The sequence below is a fragment of the Cynoglossus semilaevis genome, chromosome Z (assembly GCF_000523025.1).
Source record: "Cynoglossus semilaevis isolate Cse_v1.0 chromosome Z, Cse_v1.0, whole genome shotgun sequence".
Lineage (NCBI taxonomy): Eukaryota > Metazoa > Chordata > Actinopteri > Pleuronectiformes > Cynoglossidae > Cynoglossus > Cynoglossus semilaevis.
The window spans coordinates 17,988,032-18,008,935 of NC_024328.1; the positions used below are offsets into that span (position 1 = coordinate 17,988,032).

Here is a 20,904-nt window from a genome sequence, read left to right on the forward strand (position 1 = left end):
AGATTTGAGCAGATGTCAATTGATGTGTGCTTCCTGCAGCCTCTGTGTTTGTGCTGCAGCAGCCCCGTAAATTATCTCTGATGCATTCTCTTGTTACTTTGGAAATGCAGGAAGACATGGCAGTGCACAAACACACACACACACACATGCACATGTTGAAAATATCTCAAATCTGTGAGACAGTATACTAATGAGAACAATGGTAGGGAGATGCTTCATTACCTCGGATGATTATGTGATGAATAGCATTGGCAGCAGCGTACAATATATGCTATACATATATAAACTCAGCTACTTTTCTTTTCTCAAAAATTCACTGGCTTATGTTTCTATAAAGAATGTAAAATTGAGTCACTGTGGTGCTACTACTACTTGGCACCTGATGATTGCACTTTATTTTTTTCTGAATATTTCTCCCAGGTAGCTTGACGTCATGCTGTCAGGACAGATATGGCAGTTAGATTGTTGGCTCAATAACATATTGGTTGAATTCTATTGTTCATATCACAGTGTTGAAAGTGTTTAAAGGTGATATCCTGAATTATTGTTTAATTCTGCTCAGTTCAGATTGAGCTTCACTGTATGGCAGAGTACCAGGCCAAGTTAGCGACAAGCTAACCTACCATAAGGTGAAAAGAGTTTATTAAATAAGAAGTGTGCTGTATAGTAAGTGAGGATGATGCTGCTCTGGATGGTCTAATAGACATGTTCCATGGAAAAGTAAGTAACGTGAAACTGAAGTAAATCTTAAGAAGAAGTAACACTTCTTGACAAACTCTTGTCAACAGGTCCACAGCAATGAAACACTTGTCTAAATTTGAATAAAAAGCTTAAATAATTCTCTAACTATGGTTCAACAGCCACCAACAATCAAACTACTTGACATCCATGGATTTGAACTAAATTTAATTTTATAAATGTATTAATACTGTGCAATTATATATTCTAACATCTCATTGTAGTAATTTAACATGATCTTTGTCAGAATTCATTAAGGCATTTAAATAACAATTAACAAAATAAATAATTAAAAATATAATTGAAAAGCACTCTATTGTGACTTAAGTTGTTTGTCGTTGACATTTAACCAAAATAACCCACATGGGCAGGTAGAAGTCTTTGTACACGTGAGGATGAACTTTATCTCTCTCACTCAACCTATCATTCCTTCTTCCTTGACGAGGTGTACTCCTCTAACATCCTTCTGGATCTAATAAAGACTGACACTTGTGACACTTCAAACATTTCGCCACCAACAGCTCCAGCCTAACAAAAGAGTCCCCAGTGCTACACGTTTTAATGGCGGAGCAAAGCAGCCCGGTGCAACACGGCCCAGCAGGTGTCTCCCACACATCCTGGTACTTAGAAACACTCCCTCTCATTCAGCCTGTCACTGAACACAATGACACAAAAGCTCTCGCCTGACGGGCTCACAATAGCCACCGTACACAGACGGGGCCATAGCTTTGTGACGGCCTCTGTCTCAAAGAAAATGTGCAAACACAGAGTAGAGGCACTTCAGAATTGCCAGTGTTGATGCTGCAGAGGCGATGATATGGATCAAGACAAGTTTATTCCTTGTACTGTCGCCTTAAAGCATTTGGCTTTTTTAATATTATAACACAACACAACTTCTGCAGTTTGTAACTGATTTGCCTTTTAGTCTAACTTGTATCTTTGCTACAGTTATGAAACAGTAATGATAAGGTTCCCAAATAACATTTAGTCATATTGATAATAAAAAAATCTACGTTAGCTAATCAGAAACAGGTCAAAACTTTTACATCGTTGCCCAATGCCCAAGTAGGTAAAAATAAGGAAATTATTCCAATGTTGGTAGATGTTGCCATCTAATGTTGGTATAACATCATTTAAATCCACTGTATAGTCTGTGTGTGACTGTAACCATACATTGTTGCCTTTGGTTATCATATAAACTACACATAACTTAGCACATAACTTACAAATAACTGTCAGCGAGCTTTTGTAAAAAGATAGTGATCCAACATAGCAGACACCTATGGAAGAAAAATGGTTGAATTTCTAATTATTATTTTTTTAAATAATTAACACAATGACTGTTCTCATTCATCATATTATCTGTGTGATTAAGAAAACATTTAATTTCTGACCTTACAAATATAACTACAATACATATTTAATAAAAAAATTAAATGAGGGAACCTTTGACTGAATCGTTGGCATGATAAAAGCCAACTAAATTTGCAGCTGTTTAATCATTTCTAAAGAGCCAATCGTGAAAAAATCCTCCTCCAACACTCACTTTACAGCATCTCCGCTCATCTACTAAAGTAATGTCTGCTTTAGAAAGGGTTGAGGGACCTCTGCAACCTCCATAAACAATTGTGAGGAGGGATCAAAGGCAACATGACTGCTCTGTGCTGCCTGTAGGGGTTGTAAGTGAATATACAGCCTGCTGTGCATTGTGAAGCCGCGATTTCTCCCTTTGTCTCTCCGAGAACAGCATGCCTAATTATAAAAGCCTTGTCAATTGCTTGATACAACTTTGATAATGTGAGCCTCCAGCTTAATGTGCAGCACAATTGTGTTTTCAGAAGTGCAAAAGCTATAGTTCCTGCTCATGGCATTCACCTTATTAATCTAACATTAATTCCACCTCTCATTTGTATGTATTTAAGCTTTTGCCAGGTGATAGACTTGTTAGAGTGTAAAACAAATTACAGCAAATAAGTACATTTGTCATAGGGTCGAGGATATATATTTGGGAGATTAATTTCTTTTAAGCTCTGCAGTGTTTTAGAGACATTATAAATGGCCTTTCTACACAGGGATCTGTAATACGCTGCTTAACAACACCCACTGAGGGTCAAGTAATGAAATGCTCATCTGAACCACTTCTATACGTATGGCTTTGAGTGCCTACATGTGGTGCAGGTGCGAAGAAGAATAGAGGTTTAAGATACAGGAGGTTAAAATGACAGTGTGATTGTGTAGTGCGTGGTTGCACGGTTGTGTTAGTTTATGTAGTCTTAACTTGAGTAAAAAGTATGTCTGGATGTTGCATAAAGAACACATCCTTGATATACTGTATAGGGATGCACCAATCCACATATTTCACTTCCGATGCAATCCCGATTTTTTGGATGTGAATATCCGCCCATACCGATACTATTCCGATACTATTGCTTTAATATTATTATTAAATGCACGTATTTCCTTAAAGAATAGAATATAATTGAATAAAATAGAATAGCCTTTATTGTCATTGTAACACGGGAGTACAATGAAATTGAAGGTGCTCCCACAGAGCCACTATGCACCACAACAGAAACAAAAGATAAAGAAATATATATTTCATACAACAATAAATGCAGAAAAAGAAAACCTCATAATGTAAACTGTAAAAAACACTGTAATTGGATACCAGAAGGTAGGCACCTTGAGGTTAGTATAAGGTCAGAAAAGAATGTAAAAAATACAGGACACCATGTTAACAGGGGAAATCCAATCCTTAAAACAAATATGCAACCGTATGGGTATGAAAATGAACATTTTAAGTGCAAAGTAAACAACGTGTGCATCTGCCGTTATTCAATTCACTGCTGGCTACATTAAAAGTCAATCAACACTGACTTTATTTTTAGTAAGATAGGTTTTTATTTCTTAGCTTTTCGCATGGTTTTAATTGCTTATGGTATTTTGTGTACTCTGTAGACTTTGTCAGCGGAAGCAAACCATGTTGCCTTATTTTGTGTCGGAGAACCGCAGCCTTCTTTACAACGCCCACAATAGGGCTAAAGCGCCACCTGCTGTAAAACGAATGAAATGATTAGTTCAAGTTCTCGTTCATTTTACTGTTCGAGTGTCAAAGATTCGAATCAATAAAAAGATTCGGTCTTCCCATCACTACCTCATACATAGTCTCAAGATCCCTGTTTGCAGTTAATCATGAAAATACCATGTGATTTATTTATTAGAATATCAATATATATTACCTACTTTAGCTCTATAATTAGCAAGAGAGTATTGATTGATTTCTGTTGGATGTACAAACCTTTAATGTTCTAGGTAGAATTGTGTTTCCAGCATTCTCAGTTGACATCACATTTCAGCAAATCTTCAAGAAAATGCCTCCAGCTGATTGAAGAAACCATTGTCTGGACATTGTCTGTAACAATTGGAGTTGTACTATTTTAGTGTTAATGCCACATTAGTACCTTAAGCACTTGTAGAACAGGCTTGGACTCTAAGTTGAATTAAATCCCTGGAGGTGAATATAATAATGTGATGACTTTATTAGTGAGTTCCGGCCTGTCTGGTCTTGAAGGTGCCTTAGAGCTTCAGCCCTCATCACCATTGGATGAGGTTCTTTTGAAAGAAAAATGGCATTTTAATTCATCATGCAATCAACCAACCATATAATTTAAATACTTCTATGGGAATTAGTCTAATGTTATGATAATTGCTGTACAATTCAGTGTCATAATTTTTTCCTCTGGCTGAAAGTGCTCAATTTTGCACTGTGTAGATGGATTATACCAGGATTTTAATAGGTTTATTAATTGTTTGACAATGAATTAAATATTCAGAGCAAGAGTTTTGGTGTACCATATTGGATCCACAGTAAATAGAATAAGCCTCAACTGTGGAGGGAAATATAATTGAAACCCCCCCCCACACCCCACACCCCTAAAGATTGGTTCCAAGTAGTAACAGAGAGGTGAATAAATACGCTTATTTTTAAAAGCTGTTTATTTTCGAATTACTGAATAGTGTTGCCTTTTGAGGACACAGGGTTGAAAGGAAACAAATTTCAATTTCCTGTTTGATCCTGTTCTTTGTGTATCTCACATCCAGGTCATCACCCTATTTGCAAAACAACCTCTTGCTTTTTGTCTTGGGGCAGGGCCAGTGGCCTGAGTGTATTGTGTGTGAGATTGCGTACACACACGGACAATATCCACATGTTTGTGTGTCTGTCCGCCTCCGAATATGTGTGCACTGTGTGTATGAGAGGGGGCATTGCTTTCACAGCCCATCACCTTCACTTCCACACCCAATTTGTCATGAGTGTCACGTGTCAGGGTGAAAGCTGAAGAAATCGCCACACAAAAATGGCTGCTTCGAAAAACCCAAATGGTGGAAGAGAAGGGGGCATTGGCTTGGCAAAAAGGGGTGCACTTTGGTCAAAGCAATGCTGCGCAAATATGGAGAAAAAAATGAATAAACAAACACAGAGCATGACCCCTATATCTGAAATTGTAAAGCTCATGGCTTCCACTCAGAATCCTCTATTAGTAACCCGAGAGTAGCTGCAGCTGCTGATTTAGCTGCTGCTGCTCCTGGGTTTTCCCCAGCCCTGTGCGGTGGCAATGCTAAGTGAGTGGGTGTGGTAGGTGACAAGGCTGCCAAGGCTCTGACTCTGACTGATGAGCTGTGTGGTTGGTACTGGGCATCTATAAACATCTGCCCCTCTCTTGAGTGACAGGCCATTAGCTGTTTAATCAGATTCTAGCGTCAGCGCTGGTTGTGATTATTGGTTCATATATGCCCCTCCCTGACTCTGCATGTAGTTATTGCTTTTGATGATTTTCACTTTGTTTAGCTTGGCGGCAGACTCTGTAAACTTAAAGGGGAAGCACGCCACGTTTTTTATATATATAAAAAAGGAAAAACACAGAAATCTTAAATTGACTTCCTTTGTCATTTTAATGGCTCACAGGAAGCATATGCTGCTAAGACGCAATCCTTGGGCTGTAGTTCTTGTTTTCCTTGGTTGATATGATACTGGGTGACAATGTTCACCAAGGAAAAACCAAGGTATCCAGTGGGTGGCAGTAATGTAACTCAGATGGCGTTAAGCTGCTTTTAGTAAGTAAGTAAGTTGTAGGAGTAAGCCTAAGCTTAACTTAGTATTTTAAAAAGTGCCTGTAATTAATTAAATAAGAGGAAGTAGAAGAGTTACCTTTACACACATATAACCACGGTGGCGCTTTGGCCTAGAGGAAATGTCTCTGTCATTGGTGTGGAACCCCAGGGTTCACCTCCCGGTTATGGCGGTAGGACTCACCACACGCAGGAAGGTTTGGGGGGTTGGTACGGTGCAATGTGATTTGGGTGGCGACTGCTGCCCCCGCGACCCGGTAACGGATAATCGGATGAAAATGGATGGATGGATGGATATATACCCACAACACAATTTGTCCTCTGGACTTAATCAGCTCATTGTTGGGGTGTGCGTCAGTCACAAATGGCGCTTGGTCAACCACGGCAGACAGCCAAGGCTAAAAACAAAAGGGAAATATATAAACAAAAAAATGCATCCCAAAATGCACTTTTTAAATAATTTGAAAGGCAAAGGTAAAAAAAATAGAATATTTATAATATAGACAGATGCATTTAAAAATAATTAGTGTACAGCACACAGGCATCAACAGGGGCTCTTGATGCTTGTTGTTTATGTAGTGCCACAAGCACATCTAAAGTGACTTCTTGGACAAGAGGTGAAAGGTCTTCCACATGTAGAAACCAAGTCAGTCCAGTTGCCTCTTACTGAACTGCTTTGGATAAAATAACCTTAATGACTGAGAATCTACAAAGAAAAATCCTACCACTCTCCAGTTCTAAATGTACTACTTTTCTTCGTAGAAAAAGTAAATGTATATGATTTTTTAAATACTTTTCTCTTAGTGCAAACTGGTTGTGCCTTGTTAACATACTCCATAGTATCACAGAAAGGACTTGCTCTTGCTGCAGTCTGATCACACTGCAACGTATTTGAGGTGGCTTTGTATCACCATGTACACATTTCCAGGACTTCTGTGTTCACCTAAGCCGAGTGGTCAAAAAAGCCATTACAGGGGGTAAGGCTTGAAGTTGGCGGATTATGGACTATTGAAGTCTATGTTCAGCTTCTGCTGGAAACTATCAGTGACATCTTAACCTTGTCAAATCCCACAGCATTAGTCCCTCAGCTGAACGACCAGCTTGTGTAATGAGGGCACCAACACAGTAACAGATGCCGCAAAAGGAAAAAAAACAATATCCTTCACAAGCAAAATATCTCTGTAGAATATTGTTAAAAACTATTCAGTAGGTTACCAAAAAATGTTACCATAATTACTCCATACTTTATAATTGTGTATAACATAATTATTTGAAAAATAATTTTCTATATAAGTAAATTGCCGAGAACAACTAAAAGGATATTCCTGATTAACTAAAGTAAACAGTAAATAAAATATAGGGGCGCAGACCTGTAAGGCTCTACTTTTGTAAAAGAGACACCTTTACAGCAGACTGAACATCCTAAGACAACATACACGTAGATCTTCTGCTGGATGATCATTTGGTAAGATCAGATAAAAATGGGACTCTGACCAGACACATGTTGTCTATTTCTAGTAGTAAGAAGCACATAATCCAAAGAACAACATTGTTTCGGTGTGCTTCAGAACATTCAGAGCCCTGCACATGCTCGGACCTAATAAAGAATAAAACAAGTAAAAAAAAACAAACAAAACTTTTCTTATTGGGCTAATAATTATATATTCCCAGTGTGTAAGTGTTAGTAAGTGTTACTTACTAACTTACAGCTAACCTACAGGCTTTAGCCCACACATACTTTCAAGCTTTGGAGATGCATTTAATGCCCTTCATGAATTCTAATGATCTAAATGTGGCTGCTGAAAACACATTTCAATTCTCATTTGAACGTGTTGCATTTTAGAGAATGTGTATGGACGTAACAGGGGAAACAGATGAACGTCAACTGGCTGACACGAATATTTGCCCCTTGATTGACGTTTGTTTTATCTCGGTACAATGTTCTCATTGAGTGGTCCGGTAAGAAGCCGGGCTGGGGGGTTGGACAGCAGGGTCTCAACCTGATTAAATGCCCTCTCTCTGAGAGATGGCAACACAAAGGCAGGCACACATAGACTTTAGCAGCTAGAGGCAGGGAAAGAAAAAGAGTTAATCTCAAAACAGAAACAAAAACAGTTCATGAACAAGTGCTATGAAATTTTTAGTGAATTCTAACAAGTCTAAGTCTCTTCAAAGTTAATTATGACGGGAACACACAGTTGTGGAGTTCTGAAGTAAATGGATAATAGTTGAAAAAAAGCAAAAAGTTAAAAAAACATTTAAACTAATGAAACTATGTGTTTTTTTCTGGCAGATTACTTAATTTGCACAGGGAAAGGTCCCTCTGAAGTCCTACCTTCCTCACTTTCTTTTTCTTCCTCTCTTTCTTCCTAACCTCCCTCCCTCCCTCTGGTCTTCTACCCTCTTTGCACTGTGCTGTGACCTTCATTGGCGTTCCACCTGCAGGAAGCCATGTTTGATTCTCTGTCCGTCGAGACGCCTCCTTGACAGCAGAATGGTGTCATAGGACTGAGTGAAGGAATTTCTCTTTCTCTGTCATCATTAAGGGGCTTCCCCCTATGGTGAGAGGGATGAAAAGTACGATTTAATGTTCTCTGGAGAGTGGCAGCAGAAGAAAAGCTCAAAGTCCTGCATGCTGGTTTCTGAGTGGGTCACTCCAGGCCTTGCAACGAATGGGATGTCCCTGAGGAATTTGCCATAGATTGGCCTGAATGGACAGGGATTAAGACCCTTTAAAGGATGGAAATGTAACAAAGGGAGCACTTTTATGATGTAGCAGTATAAAATGAGGGGGTCCATTGTGTAAGCAATTGCCAAAGATCCCTGAAACAGGCGGCCCTGCAGACTGCGTGCTACATCGGGGACGGAATGGCTTTCGTTTAGGAGGCAGTGTGGAAGATTATTACTTTGTTTCTATTTTCACCCTTTGCTCCTCCCTCCCCTTTCCTTGCTCCCCGTTGCTCGCTCCCTCCCCTCCATCTGCTATCAACACTGGATTGTAAGTGGCGACAGAGTCCCAGTGAAAGTTGGTTAATTTAGAGTGCGCTAGAGGGTAATTAGCATGCCCCAGCAGGCTAAGCTAGTATCGGAGGCACTGGTATAGCTCACATGTAAATGTGAAACACCACACTTTCTTTTCATCTGTGTCCAGATGCCTTGACTTCACTCAGAGCCAAGACTGAGAAACAAAGATATTGCCAAGGCGATCACACATGCCAACAGAAATGAGACTAGATGTTAATTGAATGTTAAGTGTTTGGTGTCAAATGTCAAGAAAATAAATTATAAGTGCTTTTCTCATGGCTTTCTAGTCACTGAGATCACATAATAAGATTTTCAGAGTGTATTTCTTTCAATTACTGAATACACAATAAAAAGGACAGAAAGCTCTGCTGCATGAGGCCAGTAGTAACAATGAAGGTGTCATTTATTGAAAAAAAAAAAAAAAGACTTAACAGTACTGTGTCACTCTGTAGTGTGTAACTGTTGCGTGGTTTTGTAAGTGTTTGTAAAAGCTGGTGTTTGTATTTAAACAATCATCCCTTCTGTAAAGATGTAAATTTACAAGGGATTATGACAGTGATTAAAAACTTTTCTGACATTGGGAGTAGGAAAACACACATGCGGGAGGCCTGTGAACACTAGAGGGGGAGCTTACCCATGATGCAGGCTGAAGTGCTCTGTCAAAAGAAGCTGTTCTGAGGGCCCCACCACCACCATGCCTTTATCACTACTCTATCTCTCTCTCTCTCTCTCTCTCTCTCTCTGTTCACTCTGAGCACAGTCGGAGGGAGACCTCCAGGGATCAGAGGTCAGGGGTCGAGGAGAGCGGCAGGCCTTTTTATTGGCATTCTCTCAGGAACCAATGTGTTTATGCCTGGGTATGTATGAGACAGAAATACAGATAAAATCAGCCCAGGATTATACAGGCATATGTTATTTTCTGCATATACCTAAATATTGCAAAGTACTCTTGTTTTTTATACTGAATGGACCGTTAAAATTGGGCAAAACGTTAATTGTAGATGAGTGTTCTAGCAAAATCACAGCAAACATAAATTCACTTTTAAATAAATCCCCTTAAAACGTATTTCTATTGTTATTGGTTGGTATTTTAGTTGAACACAATAATATTCCTTAAACTTCCATCTCACGGTAATCACCTACTGTATATATACTAAATAAATAATCAACTGCTGTATTTTAAACGAGATACCTTCAGCAGTATTTTTATGTGGGTAAAAATAAGGTGAAAAGGAAATATAGGTATTTGTTCCACTAAAATGTCAGTGGAGAAACTACAGGCTGTGGAATAGTGTTTAAATTGTTGACACCAGACATCATTTCTGAGCTAAAATGTTCTGTATGTTATAGTGCTACATTTCTGCTTTACTACTAACAGGTTTACAATGGTCAGAAACCTCAGGTGTATTGCTTAATTTCAGGGTGAAGCAGGTATTAGTTGTTAACAGAGGCATTTTGGGACTGGGGGCTGAGCTTGTAAGTAGGGGGAGAGAAGTTTAGGAGGCCTCACACTGTGATATGGAGCTCTTAAAAGGCCTCTGGAGGGAATGTAATATCAAGAGCAGGATTATTTCCCAATCCCTCTTCTCCTCCTCCACCTCCTCCTGCTTCGTTCCCCTTTCCTTCTCTTCTCTCTTTTCTGCTGACCCTCGTCACCTCCTCCCTCACTCTCTACATCATTTAAATGTCTCAAGAGTAATTGAATGAATTATCATAAAATTTTTGACAAATTCATTGACTCAGCAGGCTGAGGGAGCCGGCCGCTTCCCTCCATTTGCGTCTAACAAGACATGACATTTGAAATTAGTTCATGTGCCGCGCAGACCTTTTGCTTTTTCCCTTGTTTCCTGAAACAAAACCAATAAATGTATGAGAGTTGGAGTTTAGAATACATCACAGACTGAATACTTCTAGGGAGAAGTATTTGTGTTGAGGCTTCAGTCTGGAGCATAAATAAATACCATTATTTATCTCTTTTGCACACCTACATATCCAGGCTGAGCAAGAGTATTGTATTGAAGATGTTGTTAACAAAGTGAAGCCAGTACCAAAGTGTAGAAGAAACAGTTGTGGGGGATGGAATATGGTGGTGCACAGACGGCTGTGCCTGACCTGTGGTCCTTTATCAAAGATGCTGCCCAGCCCACTTGCGTTGGCACAAGCTGTAAGGAATTTTAAGTGTGGGTGCACATATACAGCATGTTTGTATTGAATTATATTATAAAGAGTTATATTGCAGCAGTTAGACTCCCATATTAAGTGTTCTGTGTATATGTAAATTAAATTAAAAGTTTTTTAAATCATTGTGTTTTAAAGCATTATATATATGCTCTATTACAAAGCAAAAACATTATTACTCTTCCTTAATTCTGCTGTAAAAAGTCAAATTCACTCATTGATAATTTACAGTCCTAAAAGTGTCTTTAAAAATGTTTTAATTATGACAAGATATAATGCGAGTAATTGACATCTATGGCACACCAAGACAATGTCCTGGGATACTAGTACGGTAAGACATTAAAATTTATTTCTCTGCTACTGCTGAGCTCTTTTACCCTGTCTCCATGTACAGGTAATTGAAAAAAAAAAGTCCAGGCAGCTGGATAAATCTGATCTAGTTCATGTTCATGTGTTGGTTACATGAACAGAGCTCTGATCCCTTTGTGAGGAAGAAATCCCAGCATACACACAGGTCAGAGAAATGCATACACACAAACGCACACAAAACCTAGTCTTGTTAGAACCACTTGTTCTTTGTTTGGAATAGTTTGTTGAGATGGGATTTTGATCGCTTGGATGAAACAGCCAGCTTCCATGAATGCATGTAATGCAGCAGCTGTGTCTGCAGATTGTTCATAGGCTCCAAACACATACACACATACAAACAAAGTCTCACTCACTTAATACACAATACATTTTTTTTCTGTGCAATTAAACCAACTTCCATTTTAAATCCAACATTATGCCCTTTTTGTAGGAAAACAAACTCTCCTCTAACCTCCACAAATACAATACAAATACAAAACAAATACTCAGGACTCCCACTACTCCTATGAAAAATGTGTATTTGCTGACAGGCAGAGGGAGGGTTGCTATCCGGATGGCAAACGGCGCAATACATCATAGTTGTCTCCTCTCCTCCAGCCCAGGCTTCGGTCCCTGGTCAAATTGAGCATGATATTCTGTGCTCACATCTGATTTCTGCCCGCCACCCAGTGACTGAGGATATCCCCTGCTACAGTGGAGGGTTAGAGGACAGGGAGGAGAGAGCAAAGAAAAATCTGGGCACACGTTCTTGCCTACACACATCTACACATGCACATGCACTATATCTAGAAAGTGCGGAACTGACAAAGGCAGCCTCAAACCCTTTTATAAGAGAGCATGAAAAAACACACATGCAGGCTCACACACACACACACACACACACTTGCTGACCTCTGGGCTTGCCACCACAAGGCTGCCACTAATCTTCAAATACTGCACAGCATCAATCAGACTGTGGCTGCCTTTTAGTGTCATTTTTCTTCCTTCCCCTGGCTTTTTGTCATCATCCTCTCAACCTTTTCTCTGCTCTTTGAGTATTCTTACAGGCGTCTACTCTTTCTGGTTGAGCCTGCAGAGCACAGGTCATATTCAGTTTATCTCTTAGCTCCCACTATGCTGGGATATGAGGACTGTAAAATATCCAAAAAGAAATGGAGTCGGGATAATGCATGTAAATCCACATTGTTGTATTTCGGGTGTTTATTTATAAGATTTTTTTATGAAATCTTTTTTTTTTTTTTTGATGTGATTTTTTATCTAAACTCTCCTCCGGCCTGCCTCAACAAATCTTTGCATCATAAACTTGAATCATGAACCAGTGTTTGATCACAGTACTGTAACACATGACAGGATAGGATTTCAGGAGGAAAAACTTTGAGTCATCCCATAATATCAACTTCATAAGGACATTACAATCATGACAAATGGGAAAGTTTAATGTCTTAACAGAATGGTTTGACTAACATTTGCTGTGAAATATTTTGACAGCACTGCGTCACAAGATTTTATCTTTATGACTAGCTCCCAATAAATCTTTGCCTTGCTATAGCTATGTATTGTAAGCAAATGTTTGAATATATATTTTAAATAATTCATTCACATTGCTGTAGCTGGGTAAAAGATGAGTCCTTGGTTATAATTTCTGGCCTTGCCTTATTTTAAAAGCCCAATAATGCCCACATTCAGAGCCCAATTAAGTGTGACTGTGTTTATTTTTAGCTTTATGGCAAATGAATTAAACGTCTCAGTGGTAGACTATCAGACATACCCTGGCAGCTGGTGCCAACCAGCCAGCCAGCTCACTCTCTGCTTTGGGGAACGTCAGCAGTGTGAACGCTCGCCCCGCAGAGCACATAATCATGTTTACTTGGATGAGGATCCCAAAATAAGTGTTATCTTAATTAATAAACACATTTAGAAATGTATATATTTAAATATATACAAAACAACAGAATGAACGTAGAAGTTCATCAATTACCAGGATTAGCTGGGCAAGAAGCATGTAATCTACACAGAGAGACATTTATGGGACAACAATTACGCCTCTCTCCTGAAATCCTCCATTGTGATGACATTTAGAGCAATAAAGCATCTTCCTGTTTCCCCTAACAAATCCTGTACTCCCCAGAAATAAAAGGTGAAGCATGTAGTTGTCCACTTCTAATAGGAAAGCTGTGTGACGAATGGATTACTCTAGACTCGCACACACACTTTGGTGAAAAGTCAAGAAAACAAGAAAGCCAATCAAAGAGGGAGGGGCCAGGGGGTCAGAACAGTATCTGTACAGTAGTGATACACATTTACACACTTAAATGAAAATGTCATAAAAAGCTTTTATACGTAAAATAAACTTAGTTTTTTCTTTATATGGAGGTGTATGTTAATTTCCGTTTATGTAGAATTCACATTTTCACTCAATTGTATTATTTAAGATTTTGTATTTGATTTATAACCTTTGTCTATTCTGTTTTGACACTGCAAACTTTATGTTGTTTATTCCTTGCTGGTTTTGTTTTCCTTTCTTTGTCATTTCTTTGTTCTTTGTCACACCATTTTCACTCTGCTGAGCTTTGGATCAGAGTTTTTCCATTTACATCTCTTTTGCTATTTAGGTTTGTTTTAGTTTTCTTCTTAAAAAGAAAGGTCTTAGAAGTGCATAGAAAACTACACCAAATTATTCAAAAGTTGACAAAAATAACACTAATCAGTGGTTATTATATTGCTATATTTCTTCATAAAACATTTTAATATGTAATAGGAAACGAATGCGTGCTGCAGATTTGTTTTGAGATAGAATTATTTGCTGATGTTATTTAGAGCCAGTGATTCTATGTCCATGATGTCAGCATCTCATACGTGATGCACATTTAGCTGCAGTTCCTGCACCTTTACCCTTCTAGAGAGTTAGTTCAAATTGAATATAAAAAGTGAGATTCAGTCTTATTCCATATCCTGTCGTTGTGCTATATAATTCTGAAACATTATATAGTATATATATATGCAGGGAATGTTTGTTTTATCCTTCAACATAAGTGACTGTTTCCTTAATCCCGGAGTTATACTTAATCTCCCTTTCTACATGTTTTTGTCTTTTGCACAAGCTTAACACAGCCTGTTAATTATGTGCAGGGAAGTGTAGACTGATACCAGTATTGTCTGATCTGGCAGAGTGAGTCGTTCTCAATGTCTCTCCCAACACTTAATTTCTAGTAATCTGTTGATAGAACCTTATGGATTACCAGGAACACGGCATCATAAGTAGGTTTCTGGCTCTTTTACCTGAGAACCGTCTTAGCTCAATAAAGCAGTGAAGTTGTGGGTTTGGGATTGAGGAAGGAAGGGAGGGTGTATATGGATAGGATGCCCAGGCATTGGAAATCTCCTTGTCTTTTCCTTTGATATGTATATTTCCAACCACTTTCTAAATCGGATATTTCTCCATCTCCTCACACTAAACGGCACTCTCTTGTTACTCACTACAGTTGTCCTTTTTGTAAAGGATCAGTTTGTGTTTTCACGTCTTCCCACTACACACATCTAATATCGCTTTTGATATGCTGCAGACTGGCATTTTCTTTTATAGTTGTGCTTATATTAGTCTTACAAGTCTTTCATATTATAAATACTGAATATATACAAGGTAATTTGTTGCATGTTTGCTTTAAACGTGCACCAGCGTCTTTTATTCAAGGATGTTCGCAGAATCCATGAGAAAGTAGATTTCCATATCATTCCTTGCTGATTTTGATGTGAATGTCTCCTTAATACCATGTTTACTGCTCCGACCACTCCACGTCTCGCCACAGTGTTTAGATACCTGGAGCTGAAAAGGTCTCTTTTTATAATGGAGCGTTTATATTGTTAAATATGGTTTAATGCAGCTGATGCAGCCAAAATGCCCATTGTTTGGGGACACCAGGTCAAATGACAAAATGATGCTAGCTTTTAGTAAAAGGACAGAACTCAAACCATATCTGTGTATGGCCAAAATTATTTCTTGAATCTTGAATCAAATTTGGACTCAGAAGATTTTAGACTGAGACAGACAGGCACTATTATTAGCCACTGCTCAAAAACTTTTAACTTTTAACTTTTAACATTTAACCATTTGTATGTTCTCTGGGAAATCTAATCCTTTCAACAGTGGGCCAGGGGCTGCCTGAAACAACCAGCTGACTATTAAGTAAGAAAAACCGTCATTTTTTGTGTAAAATCTGAAATGTCTTAAATTTCACGCAGCAGTGATTTTCAAGTAAAACTATAGACTCTAACCAGGAGCAACCTTAATGAAGCACTGAGCAGAGATGGCTTATTTGACTTCAGGCTGGTGTGGCCAAATACCTTAAGGAGCTAGGAGCAATAAACCTCACTATTTCGCTCTGCTCACATGCTCTTGTAAAGATTTATATTTCAAGCACAAGCACTCAGTCAGTGTGTTTAGTTTTGTATTAATCTTAGGTATATAATTAGATCTGAAATATGGAGTATTATGGTAATTATATGGTTTGTTGTGCACCTGTTTACAATTTATAATTTCATAATGCTTTGCACTGTATTAATTAGCCCATTGTGTTACATATGATATTTGGTCTCATAAACATATTGAGCAAGTAATGAGGAGCTAACGCTAAATATTTAGAGAAATTAATAATCAAAGGTTAAGGTATTTCTGTACAAGCTCAGTGAGCCTCTCTGCTCGATTGTTACCATAGGTGCTCCAATCCTGAGACCGCATTAGAGACTACACTCAGATAATTTATGAATCCCATAGTTCCCCTCAGCGGGGATTAATTTTGAATTATTTATGCTCTTATACGCAGAGCGCTGAAACATTTTAGTAGGTGTCAGACGCTCACTCACAGATGAGGCTAATGTGCGGACTAGTGGGGGAACTTACGGCAGTCTCTTGTTATTTAAAGTCTACCTTTTTATATTCTGCTCACTCCCCCTGGGACCAGAGGGCTAAAAGATGAAAACAACATGTCTCTTTAAATAGAAATATACAATTCAGATGGCGGCTGGTGTGATTCAGAATGCATTTATGAGCGGGATAAAAAGTTTGAAGTCAGAGGAAGGAATTGGTCTGCTGTATGTAGACGTCTTGGAGGAGGGGGGACTAATGTAAAAGTGACTAATGTAAAAGTGACTCACGAATAGGTCGGCCTTGACGTATTGCTAGCAACACTGGTTAGGCAACCCTCTTTTATTAGGCACCGGCAGCGCAGAGTATTTTATTTGTGGTATCCATGTCAGGAGTCAAATCTTTAATCATGTTTTTGTTTTTGCACAAATGAAAATGGATAGGCTTTTTGAACCCCTGAAATGAAAAGGTGCTCCAGGTTAATAGTAGCTTATATTTTGCACAATTTGTACAGTTAGTCATTTTTAATATCATTAGGGAAATTCGGTGTGAGTTGATTTATTTGTTTATTCATTTAATAAATCATTTAAACTCATTCTGACTCTTAAGCGTGCGTGGCAAAAAAGACGAATAGCCGGCTCACCGTGCCCTTATAAACGGGAAGCCGCATAAATCAGGTAATAAACTTACAGCATGTTTTGCATAGCGCTAATTACTAGTGTTTTTAATTTGTCCGGTTCAGGCATGGTTCTGTTGCCATGTGTCGCATCTCATTGCTCTCTGGTGAGTAATGAATGATGCGATTCAGCCTAATTCATGTTATGGATGTTCCCCCTGCTTTGTTCTTTTCATGTGCACTAATTAAATTCCCTGCATCGGAATAAGGTTGTTTTAAACATGCAGAAATGTATGTAAATTATCGTTTGTGATCATTTGCAGAAGGGTTTTTGCAGTGCAGGTCAACATAAACAGTGTACTCTTAGTGCACCTCATGCTGCTTGTATTTATCATCACACTGCTTTCACTGCGCAGGAGGATCACGCAAAGGCTCACACACACACAGACACACAACCACACACACGTTCGGAGCACAGTGTCACTCCTACCACCCTTATAACTCAAGCCAGGCTCTGTAATTGTGTTGGCAGCAGTATTGTCCTTGCCATAGGATCACTGCTACTATTGTACAGAAAAGGTCTCCTTTCTCGCTGCTCAACAATGTCTAATAAATCCTGGGGTGGAGAACATTGATGCTGGGCACTGACTGTGACACAAAAGAGGGGAATTTTGGAAGAGGCTGCAGAGGATAATGAACAGTATTTTAACTCAGCAGTTTAACCTCCGAGCCTGTCAGGAATGACCTTTCGCCAACCCCGACGAGAGTCTGATTTCTCCAGTTTTTCTCTTTTTTTCCCTCTCTCTCTGTCCTCTCACATTCTCGCCTCCTCTTTTACTCCCTTCTCGCTCTCTGCCCCTTTCCCTGCCTTTCCCTCTCTTTTATTCTTTTGCTGACAGAGAGTATGCCAGAGTTAAAGAGATGGAGAGAGAAAGAGAGAGAGAGAGAGAGAGTGTTTGTAAGTGCATGTGGGGGAGAGGGTAGGGGCCGGGATGTGTAAGAAGTGTCAATCCAAGACATTTACATGAAAAGCAGTTAGTAGTTGAAAGGCGAGCTGTTTCACAATCTGCCCATACATTTTCTTTTTTCTCACCCTTTCTCTCTGGGCTACGTCTCTCTCCATCTCTTTTATTGCCCTGGTCCATGCCTAGCAAATTGATGTGAGAGCAGGGGCGACCCCCACACGTCTACAGCAGACTGGGAGGTGTTATTGACTCTCATTGAGGCCTACACGGCCCTTATACGGTATGACCTTTATACAACCTTTTGCTTCACCTGAGGTTGACCTTGAAGGAATGTCTCTCTCCACATTTATGTGTCTGCTATTATTAGTGCCCTCCAAATCATGTTTTTCCCCTTCATTTTCCCATGCACCTCTTTCACTGCTGCTTTTCCCCCTCCTTTCTTTCTCTTCCCCTTACACACACAGCAGAGGGTAGTAAGTGTAAATCAAGTGGGACCATTTTCTTCAGCAGGGCCCTGATTAGTGCTGATGATGTTTCCAAAGAGGTGAAGGGGACAACTCAGAGGCCACTGCAGCTGCTCTTGCCCTATTCACCACACGCAGATTTATGTCTCGCTCTCTTCTCTTTTTCCCCTCTTTCTCCCCCACTCTCGCTCTCTTTCCTGCCACATTTTCAACATTATCAATATCGATCGACCAGTGCACTTAGAACCTCTCTTTAACAATTGGCTCCTGCGGTTGATATAGGCATTAATGGTGAGTGCTTGTGGATTGAGAGAGAAAGAGAGAGAGAGAGAGGTTAGGAGGGAGCATGAGGGTGAGGGTGATTTAAAACAGTTTGAAAGATTTATGTAATTTCACATGAAAAATCCACAGATGTCATGGCAGGGAATTCTCTACCACTCCGTCAGACAGCTTCATCAACATAGTAGTTATCTGCATGTGTCCGTGTTCACATCATCCTTTCTCATTATCTTTGCTGAAATGTTTACTTCTTATTGATGTTTCCGAGCTCAGATGACGTCATTGCCCTGATGTTCAGGCTTCTGCTGCTGCATCTGTCCTGATATCCTGACCCTCCCTGTTTGATTTACAGTCACAGTTTACCAAAGCTTTGCAGGCTTACATCTATGTAGTGGAGAAAAATCACCTGATGAACTGATAATGGTCAAAACAAGTGCAGGGACACTGGTCAGGACATGTTTAGTGGTTGCTAAAAAATAAAATAAAAATAATTCCAGTCACATAAATAATTAAATGTAATAGTTTTTGTGGTTTATGGTGTATGCTGACAGAATGAATTTGTCAGTATAAACCCATGGAACCAATTTATATATTAAGCAACACACTACAAAAAGAGTTGTTATGGAGAAAAGTTTAACCACAATTCCGCATTAAATCCTTTCTTAAACTAAACCTTTTTATTTTTACTTTTTTAAGAAAACTTTGCAGGTTTGCAAGTGCTATTCTTGTTTGCTTTTGTCTCTTCAACTCAAAATTGCATTAAGACAGGAGGCTGATCTTGTTGATGTAATAATATATTTATAAAAAAGTAGAATTAGTGACTGTACAGTATACCCCGACCCCCACTTCTCAACCCGCACAAGCATAAATAATTATGCCTGGGTGACTAATTTGAAGACACAGCCTGCTAAACACCCCCACCCACTTCCACCACACCCTCCGCCTCCCCGCTGCAGGGTTCAGGAGATATAACACATGACCGCAAAACAAAGGCAACATCAAGCTCATAAAATTAACATAGCAAATGACCTGGAGAAGAGGCTCGATAAATATTCTGATCTTATCACCTCTAAGTACCACAAGACGACTAGAGAGCAGCGAATGAAAGCGCCATCGTTAATCTTCTCTCCCCTCTGATAAACTTTTTTTTTGTTTTTTACAGGAAACCTTCTTTCCAGCAACACTGCAGGGGTCGGGACAAGGGCGCCTTCTTTCCAACTTGATAGATATATTTTTGGGAGATATCTGACTTTTGTTCAGACAGCTACACACTGACCTTGGACTCAAACTCAATTTAGCTTTTCCTTTCTTTCTGGTGCGCCTCCCTCTTTGTGGTGTAAGAAGTCATGTCTGTGAGAAACCATTTGTAAAGCCCTCCTGTTTTGATCCTGCATTCAATCAGACCTACAGTGGCGCATGTATGTACGTAGTGTTGATTTGTGTCAGTGCATGTTTTTGTGCACGTGCGCTCACACACCACTTCGGCGCCTGTTCCTTTCCTGTCGTCACTAACAAAGCTGTTTATGCGGGGTGAGGTGACAGAGCTTTGTACAGGTTTGATGTCAAGAGAAAGACAGTGGCTTTAGAGATGAAGAGTAGATCAATCTTTCTTACTCTCCTTCAGTGGTTTCTGTGTCAGGTGTCTTCTGGTCCTTCATTCTTACGTGCCTCAGGTAGATATAGTGCATAATCCGCCTCATTTGATTCAGCTGCGTGTTTTTACTGTGTGTAAATGTGATGAAATTCTCTGAGTGTGCTCTGAGTAAAAACAGGAACTCCAGATAAACTCTGGGTTGTTTTTGTGCATCAGAAGTGAAGATTAGGTAATGTGTGAATTATTATGTGAATGCAGGAACTTTAGTGTGTTGTGTTGCTGCTCCTTATCTTAATAAACACAGTTTGATTTAGTTGTCATGTTTCAAGGTGGCTGGTACAGTAAAATACCTTTATAAAAATAAACTGCGGTCACTTAGTCAAAGCTTTTCTCACAAAAACATGTAATGTCATAAGCTTTTGAGACAAGTGATATTCTACTACTACCCATCTGAGATGGGGGTGGGAGGTGGTTGATAACAGCAGTAAAGGTCAAAAACAATGAAAATACAAACTATTTTAAAACCTAAATTGCAAAACTAAAAATATCACAACTATATTTTGGCCTTAATATTTGTGAATTTGTGCTCCGCAGTACGACATGTTTTAGAAACAGATTTGTAGCTAACAACAGTGTGTGTCTGACTGTTAGTTGGTCTTCTTTTTTGGGATTTTTGGCAGCTGACA

General features: G+C 39.2%; 1 protein-coding gene across 1 annotated transcript in view; it reads left to right on the forward strand.

The window, feature by feature from the left end:
- LOC112486470 (ultraviolet-B receptor UVR8-like) overlaps window positions 1-20,513 on the forward strand; it is a 165,997-nt gene extending 145,484 nt beyond the window's left edge. The window contains exon 7 of the transcript XR_003048914.1: window positions 19,787-20,513. The gene's annotated coding sequence lies outside the window, so the exon portion shown is untranslated. The remainder of the gene's footprint in view (window positions 1-19,786) is intronic.
- Window positions 20,514-20,904: the final 391 nt, after the last annotated feature.